Source organism: Lagenorhynchus albirostris, chromosome X (assembly GCF_949774975.1).
Source record: "Lagenorhynchus albirostris chromosome X, mLagAlb1.1, whole genome shotgun sequence".
NCBI lineage: Eukaryota > Metazoa > Chordata > Mammalia > Artiodactyla > Delphinidae > Lagenorhynchus > Lagenorhynchus albirostris.
In genome coordinates this window covers 74,573,430-74,595,606 of record NC_083116.1, presented here as the reverse complement: position 1 = coordinate 74,595,606, position 22,177 = coordinate 74,573,430, and the positions used below count along the sequence as shown (strand labels likewise).

Below are 22,177 nucleotides of genomic sequence, written 5' to 3'. Positions count from 1 at the left end.
AGTCTGGGAGCTTTATTCCTCCAGTTCCGTATTTCTTTCTCAATATTGCTTTGGCTATTGGGGGTCTTTTGTGTTTCCATACAAATTGTGAAATTTTTGGTTCTACTTCTGTGAAAAATGCCATTTAGTAAAAATGCCATTTAGCAGTCTGATAGGGATTTCACTGAATCTGTAGATTGCTTTGGGTAGTATAGTTATTTTCACAATGTTGATTCTTCCAATTCAAGAACATGGTATATCTTTCCATCTGTTTGTATCACCTTTAATTTCTTTCATCAGTGTCTTATAGTTTTCTGCATACAGGTCTTTGGTCTCCTTAGGTAGGTTTACTACTAGGTATTTTACTCTTTTTGTTGCAGTGGTAAATGGGAGAGTTTCCTTAATTTATCTTTCAGATTTTTCATCATTAGTGTATAGGAATGCAAGAGATTTCTATGCATTAATTTTGTATCCTGCTACTTTACCTAATTCATTCATGAGCTCTAGTAGTTTTCTGGTACCATCTTTAGGATTCTCTATGTATAGAATCATGTCATCTGCAAACAGTGACAGCTTTGTTTCTTCTTCTGATTTGGATTACTTTTATTTCTTTTTCTTCTCTGATTGCTGTGGTTAAAACTTTCAAAACTATGTTGAATAATAGTGGTGAGAGTGGACAACCTTGTCTTGTTCCTGATCTTAGTGGAAATGCTTTCAGTTTTTCACCATCGAGAATGTTGTTGGCTGTGGGTTTGTTATATATGGCCTTTATTATGCTGAGGTAAGTTCCCTTTATGTCTACTTTCTGGAGGGTTTTTATCATAAATGGGTGTTGAATTTTGTCAAAAGATTTTTCTGCATCTATTGAAATGATCATAAGGTTTTTATCCTTCAATTTGTTAATATGGTGTTTCACGTTGATTGATTTGTGTATACTGAAGAATCCTTGCATTCCTGGAATAAACCCCACTTGATCATGCTGTATGATCCTTTTAATGTGCTGTTGCATTGTGTTTGCTAGTATTTTGTTGAGGATGTTTGCATCTATGTTCATCAGTGATACTAACCTGTAGTTTTCTTTCTTTGTGACATCTTTGTCTGGTTTTGGTATCAGGGTGATGGTGGCATCATAGAAGGAGTTTGGGAGTGTTCCTCCCTCTGCTATATTTTGGAAGCTTTTGAGAAGGATAGCTGTAACCTCTTCTCTAATGTTTGATAGAATTCGCCAGTGAAGACATCTGGTCCTGGGCTTTTGTTTGTTGGAAGATACTTAATCACAGTCTAAATTTCAGTGCTTGTGATTGGTTTGTTTATATTTTCTATTTCTTCCTGGTTCAGATTTGGAAGGTTGTGCTTTTCTAAGAACTTGTCCTTTTCTTCCAGGTTGTGCATTTTACTGGCATATACCTGCTTGTGCTAATCTCTCATAATCCTTTTTATTTCTGCAGTGTCAGTTTTTACTCCTTTTTCATTTCTAGTTCTATTGATTTGAGTCTTCTTACTTTTTTCCTGATGAGTCTGGCTAATGCTTTATCAATTTTGCTTATCTTCTCAAAGAACCAGCTTATAGTTTTACTGATCTTTGCTATTGTTTCCTTCATTTCTTTTTCATTTATTACTGATCTGATCATTTTAATTACTTTTCTTCTGCTAACTTTGGGTTTTTTTTGTTCTTCTTTCTTTAATTGCTTTAGGTGTAATGTGAGCTTGTTTACTTGAGATGTTTCTTGTTTCTTGAGTTAGGATTGTATTCCTATAAACTTCCCTCTGAGAACTGCTTTTGCTGCCTCCTATACCTTTTGGGTCATCGTGCTTTCATTGTCATTCCTTTCTAGGCATTTTCTGATTTCCTCTTTGATTTCTTCATTGATCTCTTGGTTATTAAGTAGTGTATTGTTTAGCCTCCATGTGATTGTAATTTTTACAGAATTTTTTCTTGTAACTGATATCTATTCTCATAGAGCTGTGGTCTATACAAGCCTACCTCAAGAAACAAGAAGAATCTCAAATAAACAATCTAACCTTACACCTAAAGGAACTAGAGAAAGAAGAACAAACAAAACCCAAAGTTAGCAGAAGGAAAGAAATCATAAAGATCAGAGCAGAAATAAATGAAATAGAAACAAAGAAAACAAGAGCAAAGATCAATAAAACTAAAAGCTGGTTCTTTGAGAAGATAAACAAAACTGATTAACCATTAGCCAGACTCATCAAAAAAAAGAGGGAAAGGACTCAAATTAATAAAATTAGAAATGAAAAAGGAGAAGTTACAACAGACACCACAGAAATACAAAGCATCCTGAGACTACTATAAGCACCTCTATGCCAATAAAATGGACAACCTGGAAGAAATGGACAAATTCTTAGAAAGGTGTAACCTTCCAAGACTGAACCAGGAAGAAACAGAAAATATGAACAGACCAATCACAAGTAATAAAATTGAAACTGTGATTAAAAATCTTCCAACAGGAGAGGGGGAAGATGGCAGAAGAGTAAGACATGGAGATCAGCTTCCTCCCCACAGATACATCAGAAATACATCTACACGTGGAACAATTCCTATAGAACATCCACTAAATGCTGACAGAAGACCTCAGACCTCCCAAAAGGCAAGAAACTACCCCACATACCTGGGTAGGGCAAAAGAAAAAATAATAAACAGAGACAAAAGAATAGGGATGGGACCTGCACCAGAGGAAGGGAGCTGTGAAGGAGGAAAAGTTTCCACACACTAGGAAGCCCCTTCGTGGGCGGAGACTGCAGGACTCGGAGGGCGGAAGCTTCGGAGCAGCGGAGGAGAGCACAGCAACAGGGGTGCAGAGGGCAAAGCGGAGAGATTCGCGCACAGAGGATAGGAGCCTACCAGCACTTACCAGCCCGAGAGGCTGTCTGATCACCCGCCGGGGTGGGCGGGGGCTGGGAGGTGAGGCTCGGGCTTCGGTTGGATCACAGGGAGAGGGCTGGTAGCGTGAACACAGCCGGAAGGGGTTACTGCACCACGGCTAGCCGGGAGGGAGTCCGGGAAAAATTCTGGACCTGCCAAAGAGGCAAGAGACTTTTTCTTCCCTCTTTGTTTCCTGGTGCATGAGGAGAGGGGATTAAGAGCGCTGCTTAAAGGAGCTCCAGAGATGGGCGCGAGCTGCAGATATTCAGCCTGGACCACAGAGACGGGCATGAGAGACTAAGGCTGCTGCTGCCACCACCAAGAAGACTGTGTGTGAGCACAGGTCACAATGCACACCTCCCCTGCCGGGAGCCTGTGCAGCCCACCACTGCCAGGGTCCCGTGATCCAGGGAAAAGTTCCCCGGGAGAATGCACGGCACGCCTCAGGCTGGTGCAGTGTCACGCGGGCCTCTGCCACCGCAGGCTCGCCCCGCATCTGTACCCCTCTCTCCCCCGGGCCTGAGTGAGCCAGGGTCCCTGAATCAGCTGCTTCTTTAACCTTGTTCTGTCTGAGCGAAGAACAGATGCCCTCCAGCGGCCTACACACAGAGGCAGGGCCAAATCCAAAGCTGAACCCTGGGAGCTGTGTGAGCAAAGAAGAGAAAGGGAAATTTCTCCCAGCAGCCTCAGGAGGAGCAGATTAAATTTCCACAATCAACTTGATGTACCCTGCATCTGTGGAATACCTGAAGAGACAACGAATCATCCCAAATGGAGGAGGTGGACTTTGAGAGAAAGATATATTATTTTTTCCCCTTTTCCTGTTTTTGTGAGTGTCTATGTGTATGTTTCTGTGTGAGCTTTTGCTCTGTATAGCTTTGCTTTCTCCAATAGTCCTAGGGTTCTGTCCCTCTGTTTTTTCTTTTTTTAATTGCTTTTCTTAATAATTATTTTTCATTTTTTATATTTCTATATTCATCATCGGATGAATGGATAAAGAAGATATGGCACATATATACAATGGGATATTACTCAGCCATAAAAAGAAATGAAATTGAGCTATTTGTAATGAGGTGGATGGACCTAGAGTCTGTCATACAGAGTGAAGTAAGTCAGAAAGAGAAAGACAAATACCGTATGCTAACACATATATATGGAATTTAAGAAAAAAAATGTCATGAACCTAGGGGTAAGATAGGAATAAAGACACAGTCCTACTAGAGAATGCACTTGAGGATATGCGGAGAGGGAATGGTAAGCTGTGACAAAGTGAGAGAGTGGCATGGACATATATACACTATGCAACGTAAAACAGATAGCTAGTGGGAAGCAGCCGCATAGCACAGGGAGATCAGCTCGGTGCTTTGTGACCACTTAGAGGGGTGGGATAGGGAGGGTGTGAGGGAGGGAGACACAAGAGGGAAGAGATATGGGAACATATGTTTATGTATAATCATATATATATGATTCACTTTGTTATAAAGCAGAAACTAACACACCATTGTAAAGGAATTATACTCCAATAAAGATTTAAAAACAAACAAAAAAACTTGACAACTAGTAACAGAAAGTAGTGACATAGTCTTCAAATAAAGGTCTCATGAAGAAAAAAAAAGAGAATTATAGATATAAATTGTACCTTACCAGTAATTACATTAAATGTAAATAAATTAAATACCAATGACAAAAACTGGCAGGATGAAGTACAAAAATATATCATCTAATGATATGCTGTCTACAGGAGACACACTTTAGATGCAAATGTTCAAACAGGTTAAAAGGAAAAGGATGGGAATAATACGATATAAATAGCAAACATATAGAGCCATATATGTTTATAATAATATCAGACAAAAGAGATTTAAAACAAAAATTGTCATTAGAGACAAAAAGGGACATTTTACAATGATAATTAGATCAATTTAACAGGAAGAGAGAACAATTGTAAACATAGGTGCATCTAAGCTCAGAGCCTCAAAATACAAGAAACATTTTAAAAATTCATGACTGATGTACAGGGTGAAATAGACAGCATAATAATAATAATTAGACACTTTAATACCCCACTTCAATAATTGATAGATTAACTAGACAGAAAATCAATGAGCATATCAATGAGTATATAGAAGACTTGAACAAAACTATCAAGCAACTTGACCTACCAGACATTTGTATAAAAACCCAATCACAGTAGATTACCTATTCTTTTTAAGAGCACACAGACTATTTTCCAAGATGGACCATATACTAGACCATAAAACCAGTATTAATAAATTTAATAAAATTTAAATCGTAAAGGTATATTATATGACTACAATGGAGTTACATTATCAAAATAAAGATAGAAATTTAGGAAATCCACAAGTATTTGGAAATTATATACTATATCCCTAAGTAATTTGTAGATCAAAAAATAATTAAAAGAAAATAGAAATTACTTATATCTGAATGAAAATAAAAATACAACATATCAACATTTATTGAACATTGTTAAACTGATGCTTAGAGGGATATTTATAATCTTGAATGCTTATGTTAGAAAATAATAAAAATCTCAGATTATTAATCTAAGCATTTATCCTAGAAATCTAGAAAAAAATACAAAATCAAACTGAATCAAGCCAAGGCAATAAAACAATAAAAATTAGAGCATAAATTAAAGAACTAGAAAAAGCAGAACAATCATAGAGAAAATTCATGAAACTGAAAGTTTATTCTTGAAAATATCAACAAATCCTTGGCTAGATTATGTAAGAAACAGAGAAGACACATATCACAAAAATAAGAAATTAAAGAGGAAACAATACCACTGACCCCTAAGAAGTTAAAAAGATTATAAAATTTAATTAGTAATTCAAAATTTTGCTATAAAGAAAAGCCCAGCTCCAGATGGTTTCACTGGTGAATTTTATCAAACATATAAAGAAGAATTAATGCCAATACTACAAAAGTTCTTCCAGAAAATGGAACACTTCCCAACTCTTTCTATAAGGACAGTATCATAGCAAAGCCAGAAAAAAGATATCAGAAGAAAGAACAAAATTATATACCAATATATCTTATAAATATGGATGCAAATATCTTCATCAAAATATTAGGAAAAGAAATCTAAAACATTTTAAAAGATTACACATTGTGACCAAGTGGGATTTATTCAAGGAATGCAAGATTTATCATTTGAAAATGGATTAATGTAACAAACCACATTCATAGGATAAAAGACAAAAAATATATGACCATCTGTACTTGACACAAACCAACATCCATTTATAATAAAAGCTATTAACAAACGTAGATTAGAAGGAAACTTCCTCAGCCTAATAAAGGACCTAATGGTGAAAGAGTAAATGCTTTCCTCCTCAGACTGGGAACAAGATGAGGATATCTACTCTTGTCTCTTCTATTTACCATAGGATAGAAGGGTCTAGCCAGTACTATGCAGCAAGAAATACAAATAAAAATCATCTACATTGGAAAGGAAGAAGTAAACCATTTTTTTTTCACCAATTGCATGGTCCATGGTTACACAGAAGAAAATCCCAAGAAAACTATTAGAGCTAACACATGAGTTCAGTACAAAGTCACAGGAAACAAGATCAATATCCAGAAACCAGCTGTATTTCTATATATGAATAATGAACAATATGAAAATAAAATGAATAAGGCAACTGCATTTACAACAGTATAAAAAATAATGAAATATTTGGAAACAAATTTAACAAAAGGAGTGCAAGACTAACACACTGAAAATTACAAAACTTTGTTAAAAACATTAAGAAGATCTAAATAAATGGAGAAACATTCCATTTTCATGGACTGGAAGACTGTTATGCACTGAAGGTTTGTGTTCCTCTGAAAATTTACATGTTTAACTCCTAAACCTCAATGTGATAGTATTAGGAGGTGGGGCCTTTGGGATGCATTTAAGTCATGAGGGTGGAGCTCTCATGAATGGGATTAGTGCCCTTATTAAAGAAACCCCAGAGAACGCTTTCATTTCACCATGTGAAGATACAGTTAGAAGACAGCTATCTATGAACCAGGAACTGGGTCCTCACCAGACATCCCATCTACCAGCACCTTGATCATGGACATCCTAGCCTCCAGAACTGTTAGAAATAAATGTTTGCTGTTTTAGTCACCCAGTATATGATATTTTCATTATAGGAGCCCAAACTAACTATGACAGGAATTGGTAAAGAAGAATGGGGTGCTGCTGTAACAAATATCAAAAAAATATGGAACTGGCTATGGAACTGGGTAACGGGCAGAGGCTGGAAGAGTTTCTCAAAAAGTTAAATAGAAATTTACTAATTTACTGTATGATGTAGCAATTCCTCTCCTAGTTACCTACCGAAGAGAAAGGAAAATGTATGTCCACACAAATAATTGGACACAAATATTCATAGCAGCATTATTTATAATATTCAAAAACTAGAAACAACTCAAATGTTCATCAACTTAAGAATGGAAAGATGTAGTATATTCATACAAAGGAATACTGTTCAGCAATAAAAACAAATGAACTACTGATGCATAGGTATATTACAGATGAATTTCAAAAACATTATCTTAAGTGAAAGAAAACAGACACGACAGAAAACATATCATATGATTTCATTTTTATGAAATGCCCAGAAAAGGCCAATTTATAGAGACAGAAAGAAGTTTATTGGTTGCCTAGGGCTGAGGTTAGGAACAGGAATCAACTATAAATGCATCTGTGGGATCTTACTGGAGGGATAAAAATGTTCTATAACTGATTTATGGTATGGCTGCACCACTGGCTAAAGTTAGTAAAAACCATTGAATTGTATACTTGAAATCAGTGATTTTATGATATGAAAAAAATCCTGAATAAGTTTAAAAAACTGAACATATACACACCCTGTGAACCAGCAATTTCATTCCCAGATATATCTGTAACAATATGCATGTGTATATTCACCTAAAGGCATGTACAAGAATAATCAGAGTAGTGCTAACCACAAACTGGAAACAACCCTAATGTCTATCAACACAGAATGGATAAATATAATATGTTAATACCTTGTAATGCTATACAACATTGAGAAAGAGCAAACTACAACCACAAACAATGATAGAGATGAATCACTCAAACTTAATGTTGAATGAAAGAAGCCAGGCACAAAAGAGTATATAATGTATTATTCTATTTATATAAAAACAATAATAAAGAATATTAGTCTATACTGTTGGAAGTCATAATAATGGTTAACCTCTGTTATGGGGTTGTGACTACAGAAGGTCAGAAGGGGACTTCTGTATGCAGGTAATGTTCTATTGTCTTGATCTCAGTACTAGTGACACAGGTTTGTTCACTTTGTGAAAATTTATTGAGATTTCTGCACTTTAGTGCATGAATGGATATTTTTTAAAGTGTCCATTAAAATGTACATTTAAGGTCTGTGTATATCTCTGTCCATTAATTGTACCTCAATTTAAAAATGGGTGAATAAGAGCCCAAAGCCTATTCTTGAATCACTGAAACCACATTCTTACTATCAGAAGTGGCGGACTCTTTTTTTCCTATTAAAGACACACTTTCTAACTATGCAGTTATATTCTTTTGTTATAGCCCTGTAATTTAAATTGTTATTGGACTTTGCCTTATGTGTTATGAAGATTACCTTTGGACTTATTCTAAAAATAGAACTTTAATATTTAGGATGAGAAAATATTAAGCTCTGTCTTGCTAGGAATGATTCATCTAAAACCACAGAAACTATAAACTATTCAGAATCACGTGAAAAAGTTAGAAATTCTGCCCTGAATAATGTAGATATAAGCATCACTATGTGTGAGATTGGTTCAACAATTAAAATGGAGAGTTTTAAAACAAACTTTATACTGTAAGCCTACTAATTATGTCACCTAAGTACATAAAAAAACCCAAACTGTCTTCTGAGTCACACACAAACTATTATTTTGCAAGGCAGTTATTTCAGTACATAATTGGTTATATGTTTAATGTATTTGGTTGGAAAAAAATTATAGCATGATTAAGAAAGAAATGTAACTATTTAAGCCAAAGCAGGGTTTTTCCTATTTAAATATCTAAATAAATATCTTTAAAAACTGAAACATTTTCTGTTCAAAATCCAGGATAGTAACTTAACCCAAATTCTGGCATAGAAAAAGGAGTTAAGTACAGTGACAATGTTGAACTTTACCTGAACCCTGTGATCCAAGGAAACAGGGATGTTTAAGAAATCACCCTCATCAATTTTGTGTCCAGAAGAACAACTAATTTCAAAGGACCACCCTGCCCTTGCATATAAGACACACCCCTGTCCTTCTGCAGAATTCACACAAAACTCATGCTGACTCCATTGCTTACCTACTTCTACAAAAACCCAAATTTCTTTCCTATTCTATGATATGTATTTGAGATATTCCTCATTAATAAAGGTTCTGGCTATTGCAAAAGCCTGAATAAAACCATCCCCTTAATTGTTTGGTGCATCTTGTCTTGGACAAAGCCACAGTAATCAAAACAGTGTGGTACTAAGAGAGTCGATTTTAGAACTTCTCATCACAAGAAAAAAAAATAACTCTGGGGAAAAAAACAGTGTGGTACCTGAAAAAAGACAGACATAGACTAATGGAAAAAAACAGAGAACCCAGAAATAAATCCTCCTATATGTAGTGAAATGGTTTTTGACAAGCGTATCAAGACCATTCATGGGGAAAGGACAGTCTTTTCAACAAATGATGCTAGGAAAACTGGATATCCACATAATATGAGATTCTTTATGGAAAGTTCCAGCAAAGCAAACTTTAAAAGGCCTACATAGTCAATTATCATTCTTGCTGCACTTATGTAAATAATCAAGCAAAATCTAATGAGACTACACTTATTTTCTAAACAAGAATCAAAAAGGGGGATGACTCTACAGAGACATTTTATGTTTCAATGGAAAATTATTGCACACCCATATGAGTCATTAGATTCTAGTCCTGTTCATTATCTTTGAGCTATTTTTTCACCTCTTGGTAAACGACATTTTACTTTCTATTTCATCAGGCTATAACTTGGACTGGATTCTGCCATCATGCACATTTTGTCAGTACATACCAAATTCTCAATTCTTCTAGCTTCCTTCAATATCTGGCTAACAACTCTGTAAATTAACATTTCCAATTTTTCCCACCCTCCTGACTTGGCATCACTTAGGACTAAAACTGCTCTCTTCCCAAAGTCCTGCAAGCTGAAGGTGGGCGGCTTGATAAAACCCTCAAAGAAATCACCACAACAGGTCATGTATAGGCAATCTTCACATACTGAGTTGCTGCTGTGTATCCCATACAGAATGCTTTGAGCTCAACACCTAGGAATCTTCTAAACTAGCTGGCCTACTGCTAAATCACAACAGATGGTTCAGCTGCTCCTTAATGAATGAAAGGGAAATGGACTTGTATTGTTCAAAGGAGAAAAGAATGTCTATTCCACACAGGGAACTATACTCAAAGTCCTGTGATAAACCATAATGGAAAAGAATATGAAAAAGAATGTGTGTGTATATATATATATATATATATATATATATATATATATATATATATATATATAACTGAATCACTTTGCTATGTAGCAGAAATTAACACAACATTGTAAATCAACACTTCAATAAAATAAATTTTTAAAATAAAATAAAAGAATGTCTATTATTTCCTTGATCAACAGAAGGGACTGACAAAGACTCTTTCTTTAAATCTTTTTTCTTTTTGGCTGTGCTGTGTGGCATGTGAGATCTTAGTACCCCAACTAGGGAACGAACCCGTGACTCCTGCAGTGGAAGCATGGAGTCTTAACCACTGGACCACCAGGGAAGTCCGTGGACTCTCTCTTTGAGAAAACTTTAGTAAGGATCTTCTGAGACCTCTTCTCAAATAAGCTTCAGCTTTGGGCTTCAGTGTCTGTCCTTGCAGAATTCAGTTTTAACAAGAATCCCGTTAAGTATGCTTAGAGAGAATCTTCACACCCTTAATACCTGAAAATGTTCACCAATGTTCACTGCAGCACAATTTACAATAGCCAGGACACGGAAGCAACCTAAATGTCCATTGATAGATGACTGGATAAAGAAGATGTGACATATATATACAATGGGATATTACTCAGCCATAAAAAAATGAAACTGAGTTATTTGTAGCGAGGTAGATGGACATAGAGTCTGTCATACAGAGTGAAATAAGTCAGGAAGAGAAAAGCAAATACCATATGTTGACACATATATATGGAATGTAAAAAAAAAAAGTAAAAAAAAAGTAAAAAAAAAAAAAGTAATAACGAACTAGTAGCAGGGCAGGTGTAACGAGACAGACATAGAAAATGGACTTGAGGACATGGGGTGGGAGGGCAAAGCTGGGGCGAAGCATCGACATACATACACTACCGAACGTAAACAGTTGGCTGCTGGGAAGCAGCAGCATAGCACAGGGAGATCGGCTCGCTGTTTTGCAATGACGTAGTGGAGTGGAATAGGGAGGATGGGAGGGAGGGTCAATATGGAGGGGATATGGGTACATGTGTATGCATATGGCTGATTCATTGTGTTCTGCAACAGAAACTAATACAATATTGTGAAGTAATTATACGCCAATAATGATCTACTAAAAAAATCTAGATAAGAACAAGAAAATAATAAATAAAGAAATAATAACAAAAAAACCCAAAAGTTAGCAGAAGGAAAGAAATCATACAGATCAGATCAGAAATAACTGAAAAAGAAATGAAGAACACAATAGAAAAGATCAATAAAACTAAAAGCTGGTTCATTGAGAAGATAAACAAAATTGATAAACCATTAGCCAGACACATCAAGGAAAAATAAAGAGTAGACTCAAATCAACAGAATTAGAAATGAAAAAGGAGAAGTAACAAATGACACTGCCGAAATACAAAGGAGCATGAGAGATCACTACAAGTAACTATATGCCAATAAAATGGACAACCTGGAAGAAATGGACAAATTCTTAGAAAAGCACAACTTTCCGAAACTGAACCAGGAAGAAACAGAAAATAGAAACAGACCAATAATAAGCACTGAAATTGAGACTGTGATTAAAAATCTTCTAACAAACAAAAGCCCAGGACCAGATGGCTTCACAGGTGAATTCTATCAAACATTTAGAGAAGAGCTAACACCTATCCTTCTCAAACTCTTCCAAAATATAGTAGACGGAAGAACACTCCCAAACTCACTCTACAAGGCTACCATCACCCTGATACCAAAACCAGACAAAGAGGTCACAAAGAAAGCAAACTACAGGCCAATATCACTGATGAACATAGATGCAAAAATCCTCAACAAAATACTAGCAAACAGAATCCAACAGAACATTAAAATGATCATACACCATGATCAAGTGAGGTTCATCCCAGGAATGCAAAGATTCTTCAATATACACAAATCAAACAATGTGATATACCATATTAACAAATTGAAGAATAAAAATCATGATCATCTCAATAGATGCAGAAAATCCTTTCGACAAAATTCAACATGGATTTATGATAAAAACCCTGCAGAAAGTAGGCATAGAGGGAACTTTCCTCAACATAATAAAGGCCATATATGACACACCAACAGCCAGCATTGTTCTCAATGGTGAAAAACTGAAAGCATTTCCTCTAAGATCAGGAACAAGACAAGGTTGCCCACTCTCACCACTATTATTCAACGTAGTTTTGGAAGTTTTAGCCATGGCAATCAGAGACGAAAAAGAAATAAAAGGAATCCAAATCGTAAAAGAAGAAGTAAAATTGTCACTGTCTGCAGACGACATGATACTATACATAGAGAATCCTAAAGATCCTACCAGAAAACTACTAGAGCTCATAAATGAATTTGGTAAAGTAGCAGGATACAAAATTAATGCAGAGAAATCTCTTGCATTACTTTACACTAATGACGAAAAATCTGAAAGAGAAATTAAGGAAACACTCCCATTTACCATTGCAACAAAAAGAATAAAATACCTAGGAATAAACCTACCTAAGGAGACAAAAGACCTGTATGAGAAAAACTATAAGACACTCATGAAAGAAATTAAAGATGATACAAACAGATGGAGAGATATACCATGTTCTTGGTTTGGAAGATCAACATTGTGAAAATGACTATGCTACCCAAAGCAATCTACAGATTCAGTGCAATCCATATCAAACTACCAATAGCATTTTTCACAGAACTATAAAAAGAAAAATCCACAATTTGTATGGAAACAAAAAAGACCCCGAAGAGCCAAAGCAATCTTGAAAAACAAAAATGGAGCTGGGGGAATCAGGCTCTCTGATTTCAGAGTATACTACAGAGCTACAGTAATCAAGACACTATGGTACTGGCAGAAAAAAAGAAATATAGATCAACGGAACGGGATAGAAAGCCCAGAGATAAACCCACGCACATATGGTCACCTTATCTTTGACAATAGAGGCAAGATTACACAATGGAGAAAAGACAGCCTCTTCAATAAGTAGAGCTGGAGAAAGTGGACAGCTACATGTAAAAGAATGAAATTATAACACTTGCTAACATCATACACAGCAATGAACTCAAAATTGATTCAAGACCTAAATGTAAGGCCAGACACTATCAAACTCATCGAGGAATACATAGGCAGAACACTCTATGACACAAAGCACAGCAAGGTCCTTTTTGACCTATATCCTAGAGAAATGGAAATAAAAACAAAAATTAATAAATGGGCCCTAATGAAACAAATACTTTTGTACAGTAGTGGAACCCATAAACAAGACGAAAAGACAATGCTCAGAATGGGAGAAAATATTTGCAAACAAAGCAACTGACAAAGGATTACTCTCCAAAATATACAAGCAGCTCAATATCAAAAAAGCAAACAACCCTATCCAAAAATGGGCAGAAGACCTAAATAGACATTTGTCCAAAGAAGATATACAAATTGCCAACAAACACATGAAAGGATGCTCAACATCGCTAATCATTTGAGAAATGAAAATTGAAACTACAATGAGGTATCACCTCACACCAGTCAGAATGGCCATCATCAAAAAATCTACAAACAGTAAATGCTGGAAATGGTGTGTAGAAAAGGGAACCCTCTTGCACTGCTGGTGAGAATGTAAATTGATAGAGCCACTATGGAGAACAGTATGGAGGTTCCTTAAGAAACTAAAAATAGAATTACCATATGACCAAACAATCCCACTACTTGGCATATATTTTGAGAAAACCATAATTCCAAAAGAGACATGTACCACAATGTTCATTGCAGCACTATTTACAATAGCCAGGACATGGAAGCAACCTAAGTGTCCATCGAGAGATGAATGGATAAAGAAGATGTGGCACACATATGCAATGGAATATTACTAAGCCATAAAAAGAAACAAAATTGAAGTATTTGTAGTAAGGTGGGTGGACTTGGAGTCTGTCATACAGAGTGAAGTAAGTCAAAAAGAGAAGAACAAATACCATATGCTACCACGTATATATGGAATCAGAAAAAAAACAGTTCTGATGAACCTAGGCGCAGGACAGGAATAAAGACACAGATGTAGAGAATGCACTTGAGGAGATGGGGAGAGGGAAGGGTAAGCTGGGAAGAAGTGAGAGAGTAGCATGGACATATATACACTACCATATGTAAAACAGATAGCTAGTGGGAAGCAGCTACATAGCACAGGGAGATCAGTTTGGTGCTTTGTGACCACCTAGAGGGGTGGGATAGGGAGTTTGGGAGGGGGAAACAAGAGGGAGGGGATATGTTGATACATATATACATATAGCTGATTCACTTTGTTATACAGCAGAAAATAACACAACATTGTAAAGCATTTATACTCCAATAAAGATGCTTAAAAAAAAGAAAAAAACATGAATGGGATGGGGAGAAGAATCAAAACTGAACTAACTACCGAGGTAAGAAGACCCTTCAGGAAAGCTGGATGTGATTATCTGGACAGCAAAGGAACAGCAGTGAGGGAGTGATGAGGGCAACAGGAAGAACAAATTAAAGATGTCCTCAAATAGAGAAAAGGAGCTACAGTTCCCCTTTGCCCATTATCATCTACATGGTTTAAATGAAGAATTGCCTCTGATTGGGATTTAGGCATCTTTGAGAATTCAGGCCTCCATACGAAAAAAATAAATAATGACTTGCTAATTACTATCTGTTATGCCCAAATATTAATTACATGTCAGTTCAAATAACTTAATGGTACTAATGCTCTTTGTAGAGATTCATAGAAGCTATATTTTGTGAAACTATATAAGGTAGGAATTTTGTGCAATAGTATGAAGTAAGCCATATATGGAATAGTACCTGTTTCTGAGAAAAAGGAATTATTATGGGAGAGACATGCATGAAGAAATAATTTCAATAGAATGTGATAGGCGATAGGTACAAAAAATGTGTTCAACATTGGAAATTAGTACAAAAGAGTGAAGCATTTATTGTTTTACTTTAATTCTGAGGTATAAAAAAATCCTTATTGCTAAATTTGTCCATTATTGATGGGTTTTATGCTTTCATTCATGACTTATTTGTTCTGTTCTCAATATTGTACAGCATTTTGTACAATTAAAAAACAACAGATCCAAAATGGAGTCTTTTATGCTAAGCCTCATGTCACCAAACTAAGACATAATTACAATTTCTGCTCTCCCAGAAATGCAATCTTAATCTGGTCAGTCAGGAATCACATGATCAACACTAGTTAAGGAATCTACCTGATAGATCCCTGTTACCCCCTAAAGGAAATTAACCTTGTAATAACCAACCCACTATTTTACCAGTAATATTTCCTTATTCCTGCTCCCCATTCCCTATAAAAGGCTTCATTTTGTACAGCTCCTTGGAGCTCCTTTCTATCTGCTAGATGGGTGCTGCCTGATTCAAATCAATTTTTGCTCAAATAAACTTTTAGAAACTTTAATATGCCTCAGTTTATCTTTTAACAGTAGATATACCCACCATGGAATGCAAAATTGTGAGTGCAAGTATAGACTGATCAACTCATGAAATCAATTTAGAACATGTATTCACATGATAGTGGGACTCGCTGAGGATTCTTATTCTACAAATGTGTTGGTTTCTAATTTTTGCTTTGTTTTTAATTGAAAAAGTATGTGGAACTTTGCTCAAAGTAACTGGCAATCAATTTCTTGTACCATTATTAGGGACACATGGGGAATATACAAATATGGAATTATAGCTGGATTTTGCTGTGGTCTACATTATGTTATTAGTTTGGGGATATTATTAGTTAATTCACTACAGCACTCATTCATTCCACAAATATTTCCTGTGTCAGCCACTGTGCTGCATACTAGATTCCTAGAGATTCAGGCATCTGGTGAAGAAACATAGATAGAAAAATGCTAGGGCATGTACTGTCTACCTGAGCATTCAGTAAATGCAATTTTCCCAGATGATGGCTAGGTTTGATCTAGGGAAGACTAATCTTTCATTTCTGATTATTTTGCTACTTGTATCTGGAAGTGTTTCCAATATGAGCTAATGGGAGAGATTTTATGGAAGCGAATCAATAGTCATAGTACATTAGAATAGAAAGCAAGGGAGAAAAGTGAACCCTCTTGCACTGTTGGTGGGAATGTAAATTGATACAGCCACTATGGAGAACAGTATGGAGCTTCCTTAAAAAACTAAAAATAGAATTACCATATGACCCAGCAATCCCACTACTGGGCATATACCCAGAGAAAAACACAATTCAAAAAGACACATGCACCCCAATGTTCATTGCAGCACTATTTACAATAGCCAGGTCATGGAAGCAACCTAAATGCCCATCGACAGACGAATGGATAAAGAAGATGTGGTCCATATATACAGTGGAATATTACTCAGCCATAAAAAGGAATGAAATTGGGTCATTTGCAGAGATGTGGATGGATCTAGAGAGTGTCATACAGAGTGAAGTAAGTCAGAAAGAGAAAAACAAATATCGTATATTAACACATATATGTGGAACCTAGAAAAATGGTACAGATGAACCAGTCTGCAGGGCAGAAATAGAGAGACAGATATAGAGAACAAATATATGGACACCAAAGGAGGAAAGCAGCAAGGGTGTGGTGGTGGTGGGATGAATTGGGAGATTGGGATTGACATATATACACTAATATGTATAAAATAGATAACTAACAAGAATGTGCTGTATAAAAAAATAAAATAAAATTTAAAAATTTAAAAAAAATAAAAGCATTGCTTAAAAAAGAAAAGAATAGAAAGCAAGGGATATGGGAAGAATGGGATAAAAGAACAAATAAAGAGAGATAAACAGTAGCCATAAACACCAGTGTCTATCACATACTAGGCACTCAATAAACACTGGGTGAATCAATGAATGAGATGGAGAGAATTGTAAGACTGGTCTAAAGAAAAGGAGGGTTTCCCTGGTGGTGCAGTGGTTGAGAGTCTGCCTGCCGATGCAGGGGACATGGGTTCGTGCCCTGGTCCGGGAAAATCCCACATGCCGCGGAGCGGCTGGTCCCGTGAGGCATGGCCGCTGAGCCTGCGTGTCCGGAGCCTGTGCTCCGCAACAGGAGAGGCCACAACAGTGAGAGGCCCGCTTACCGCAAAAAAAAAAAAAAAAAGAAAAAAAAAAGAAAGAAAAGGAGAAAAGTGTTGATAAGTCAAGACAGAAGGAGGCAGAAGACAATAAGACCTGTAAGAAAATGAAAAAAAATGGAGTTTAGACAGAGGAAATGAGGTATATACTCCACATCAGGAAAAGGAATAGCTTTACATTATCCCTAAGTTAATATATTTTCCTTACATGCATCGTAGAAATATATGAAAGATCTTGGTTCAAGAAACAGGCTATTTTATTCCAAGGGGAATACTGTGATTTCTCTTTTATACTGTTTTATGTCCTTGTGCTGCCAGCAGACATCAACAGGACCCTGTATCTGGGATATTCCAGAGGTTACTCTGAGAGGAAAATGTATGACTATGTCCATGAACTAAAGCTGCTGCAAGACTCTAAGCTCTGCGAGGAAAGGAATTTTTGTCTGCCTTGTTCTCTGCTGTGTACTGACCACCTAATACAGTGCTTAGCACATAGGAGACAAGGAAAATGTGCATCCTCTAGAAGCTGGAAAAGGCAAGGAAACAGATTATCTTCCAGAGCCTCCAGACGGAATCCAACCCTGCCAATATCTTGTTTTAGCTCCATAAGACTGATTTTAGACCTCTGACCTCTTAAACTATAAGAGAACAAATTTGTGTTGTTTTAAGCCACTATGTTTGTGGCAATTTGTTACAGCAGCAATAGGACACTAATGTGAACCATTCCCTGGTTCCTTACTCATGGTGAGATAACTGAAAGACTGTCCATATATCAGAAACCCAGCAGCATGGAGCAAGTTGGATGAGGGGGTTGCCAGATTCATATGTCAGCTTTAATTTATTTTCTGTACATTAAAATACCCCTGAAACAAAAATTCTTATCCCACCTTTCATATATTGAAAGAAATGCTAAGAAAGGGCAATATGTTCGTTGGGATCTAAAGATGAATTTGACCTCAGATATTCAGATCTTGAGAAAACAATAGAAAAAATATTCAGTCTACAAACTTTATTTCTAAAAGTTTTTGAAGTCAGCTTCAAAACTAAAGAAAAATAAGAAATAATTTTTAAAGGACAACATTACATATAGATGGTAAATTCTTTTGGCCTCCAGCAGTACTGGTTCAAAGGAAGCATAATCTGAGAATAATCAAAGTATCTAGGTTAGTAAGTATAGTCATGATTAATGTATAGAACCTACATGAATTTTTAAAATATATGTACACACACAGATCTGGACTTAGGAATAAAAGCATTTTGATATGTATTGAAAGTTAAAGATCCCCACTATTCTAGAGTATAATAAAAATTATTAACATATAGAATTGCTTTAAAGATTAATGCATAGAGTTCAAGTTCGGGGACTACTGAAGTGGAGTGTAACATGCTTTTGTTTTATTTGCTAATGAACTTCTTTCTCCTTCAGCCAAAGAGCTCATATAATTTGAAGTTGCTTCTGTTTAATATATACTTATTATCTTTTTGTCTAAATATATGTGAGTTTAATACTAAAGTTAAGTTTTCAGGTGCTGAATACTTTGCATTAAGTATGGCAATAAAAAATGTCTACTATCATCCATGTGTGCACGTTTCTACTCTATTTAACTCTCTACATATGATTATATTAGGTGATATTCCACTGGTTTCTGAAAATAAAATGTATTTTCTTCTAATAGCATGAATGTGAAAGGAGAAATTTAAATAACTAAATAACATCTTAGTGATTAGTTACTTCACTCACCATGCCAACTTCTCCTCTGTTTGGCTCAGTAGGCCTCTGTCATGGTAATAGTATTGTAGGAACAATGCTTTTCTGTGTATGGTTTCCTAGCTAGGTTCAACTTCATCAAGGACTTCTGTTAATATATCCAGTCTCTTTGCTCTCCATGCCCCATTTCACCCCTCTGCTCCAGTCATTGTAAAACACTTAGTCTCTGAAGCACAACATGATCTCAGAGTTCCATTGAAGGAACAGTTACTGAGTTACCACAATGTGCTAGGTACATTGGCATTATCATGAACATAATTATGATTATCAAGATTACAATGATAACAGTAGGCATTATCATTAATGAAATGCCTATGACTTGGTAAAGGGTGAAGAAGCAGAACTCTTAGATGTGGTACCAAACTGCCTCTGAGGTAATCAAATTAGTTTCTCTGTGACCAAGGTAGTTTTTGATGGATCCAGCACAAGTGAAGACTATTCCTCACAGTTGGTAGGATCTATTAACATAGGGCATCATGCAACAATCGAGGGTAGGGGAGAACTGTGACTAACCAACCAACAGACTGATTGAAAAATAATTATTAATTGTGGATATATCCCCTTTGACTTAGTGTTATATTATATTTGCCAAAAAGACAGATTTTCAGGTAGGGGAAGTATGGAAGGCTCTAGTAAACAACAGAAGAAAGTCCACAGTCAAGTGTTATGGGAGATGCCATAGAGAAAGTAGTCTGCAGTCCGCAGATTGTTTGGGTTAAAAAAGTGGCTGGAAGTGTCTTTTTGACTAGCAAAGAGCATGAGACCTAAGGAAAGAAGTAAGGAAAAGATATCATGCTGGCAAAAGGAAATGAATGCTCTTTCTCCTGGATAAATCATGGTGAGCCTACATGAAGCCAAGGCAGCCAATTCGTAGTGGTATGGGAAAAGATCAGGATAGGTCAAAAGAAGCAGGGCAATTTTGAGTATCTCAGTGAGAATCTCCAGAAGACGTAACACGAAAGAAGCTTAGAAGGGAGGTCTCTTTACATATTTATAGATTATACGCTAGCTGACAGACAGTCTTCTCCATAGAATGTAAGTCCCACAAAGGTAGGAAATATAAGTGGTGTGTTCAGTGTTTAATCTATAGCCCTGAGCGTAATGTCTGGCCCTTTGTAGATACTCAAATATTTGTTAATGAATAAATAAATGAATGAGGATCATCACCAGATTTAGAATTTATTAGATCTGGGACAGGGATCAGTGTTTACCAGTTTTATGCATACATAAGTAAATTAACACTGTTTTATAAAATACTTATAAATATTTTTATTAAGAATATAAATATTCTGAATGTAATAGACTATTGTCTATTTTTCAGATATTCTTATGAGTACTGATATTTGGAGACTGATGTTGAACACATGCACTACACCAGCCCAGCCACTTTCCATGATACTTTAACTGAATTGTACTGTCATGTGTGATTTGAATGAACCATTTCAGTCCTATTCAGTCCTGTAACAGAATCAGTAGAATGCCCAGCATGGTGGTTCTTTTAGCTTATTATACATCAGGTAGAAGAATGTAGTGATACTGGAAACAGAATTCTAAATAGTTCAATAATTTTTTAGAGACTAAATATCCTGGGCCATGCTGTTAACTGTTTTATATATGAAAAGTGTCCTTTAGCTTATAAAATGCAATGTAAATTGGCCAGGAATAACACAGCTTAAACTTTTAAAAGCCAACAGTGTAAAATGATAAAGAGAAACAGATATTGAGGTACCAATGATGTAATCCACAATGCAAAATCTCCATAACTGTTCTTACTGGATGCTGCAGCACCCTCAAGTGTTAATAGATTAGGATGTCAGGCCTGCAGGTTTGCGGAAGGTAAGGTATGCACCACAGAAAAGACCAAAAATATATGCTTTATCCAAACTGCAGCTTTCCACACTCAATTTGTTCTCTGACACTTTATGAGAACTGAGCTTACCAGATAGTTCACCATCATTCACAAAAGGAAGAAGAACAAGTTTTCAGGAAGAGATAAACAATGAGTTTAGTTTTGGACATGTAAAACATAGGTACCTGTGGAACATCTATGTACAGAGATCTTGTGCAAAAATTCCAATACTGACTTCCTCAGCCTTTGGAGCTTACTGCCTCAGCCATGATCAGTTTTGTCCACTTATCAGAGTGTGCTACACAGATATGATCATTCCAATGTGTGCCATGACCTAAGTATGTTTGAGAAGCACAGGTCCAGTGGGAAACTGAATCCATGATTTTAGAACTCATGAGATGATGTCTTGGACTAGTGATTTTTGAGTGCCGAAAGCAAAGAGGTGCTAGTAAAAACCACAAAGAGGAACTTCCACTCCTGGACATGTTGGAGTAACTGGGACCAGACTTCCCTCCTGTTATAACAATTAGAACACAGGACAAAATATATGAAATAGCTGTTTGTAGTCATTGAACAACATACAGTATAAGACTATGACTCTGAAAGAGGGGAAAAAACAAGAATAAGTCCTACTATCGCCATAGCTTGCTGCCTGAAAACACTTTCTGGATGGTAGCATGGGGAGTGAGAGCTCAAGCTGAGCATGCAAGTCTTGCTCAGTTGAAGAGACAGAGATCAAAGTTCAGAGTTCAGAGAGGCTGAGGAAACTAGAATTTGCAGGGCAGAGTACCAGAGAAGAGGGAGCTATGTAAAAAAAGAACTGAAAACCCCCTAGCTATGGGTCCCCTTGAGTCTGTTATTGAATATAAATCCTAGTGCCTAGGATGGAAATCCATTAGTCTAGGCAAAGAAATACCAAGAAGCTTTAAGCTGAAGAATACCCAGAACTCACACAAAGCTGGCAAATGTTTAAGTTCCAATAACTAAGAATGAAGAGACAAAAGAAGTCAGACCTTAGATGTAAGGCTAAACTAGCTAGGAAAGGATACTTTATATCTATCCTAACAAGCTTAAAAATAATCCTCAAATGGAT

At 36.2% G+C, this 22,177-nt stretch overlaps 1 protein-coding gene across 1 annotated transcript in view; it reads right to left on the bottom strand.

Annotated features, from left to right (window-relative positions):
• OPHN1 (oligophrenin 1) overlaps positions 1 to 22,177 on the bottom strand; it is a 611,865-nt gene that overhangs the window by 217,460 nt on the left and 372,228 nt on the right. The gene's annotated exons all lie outside the window — the stretch shown is intronic.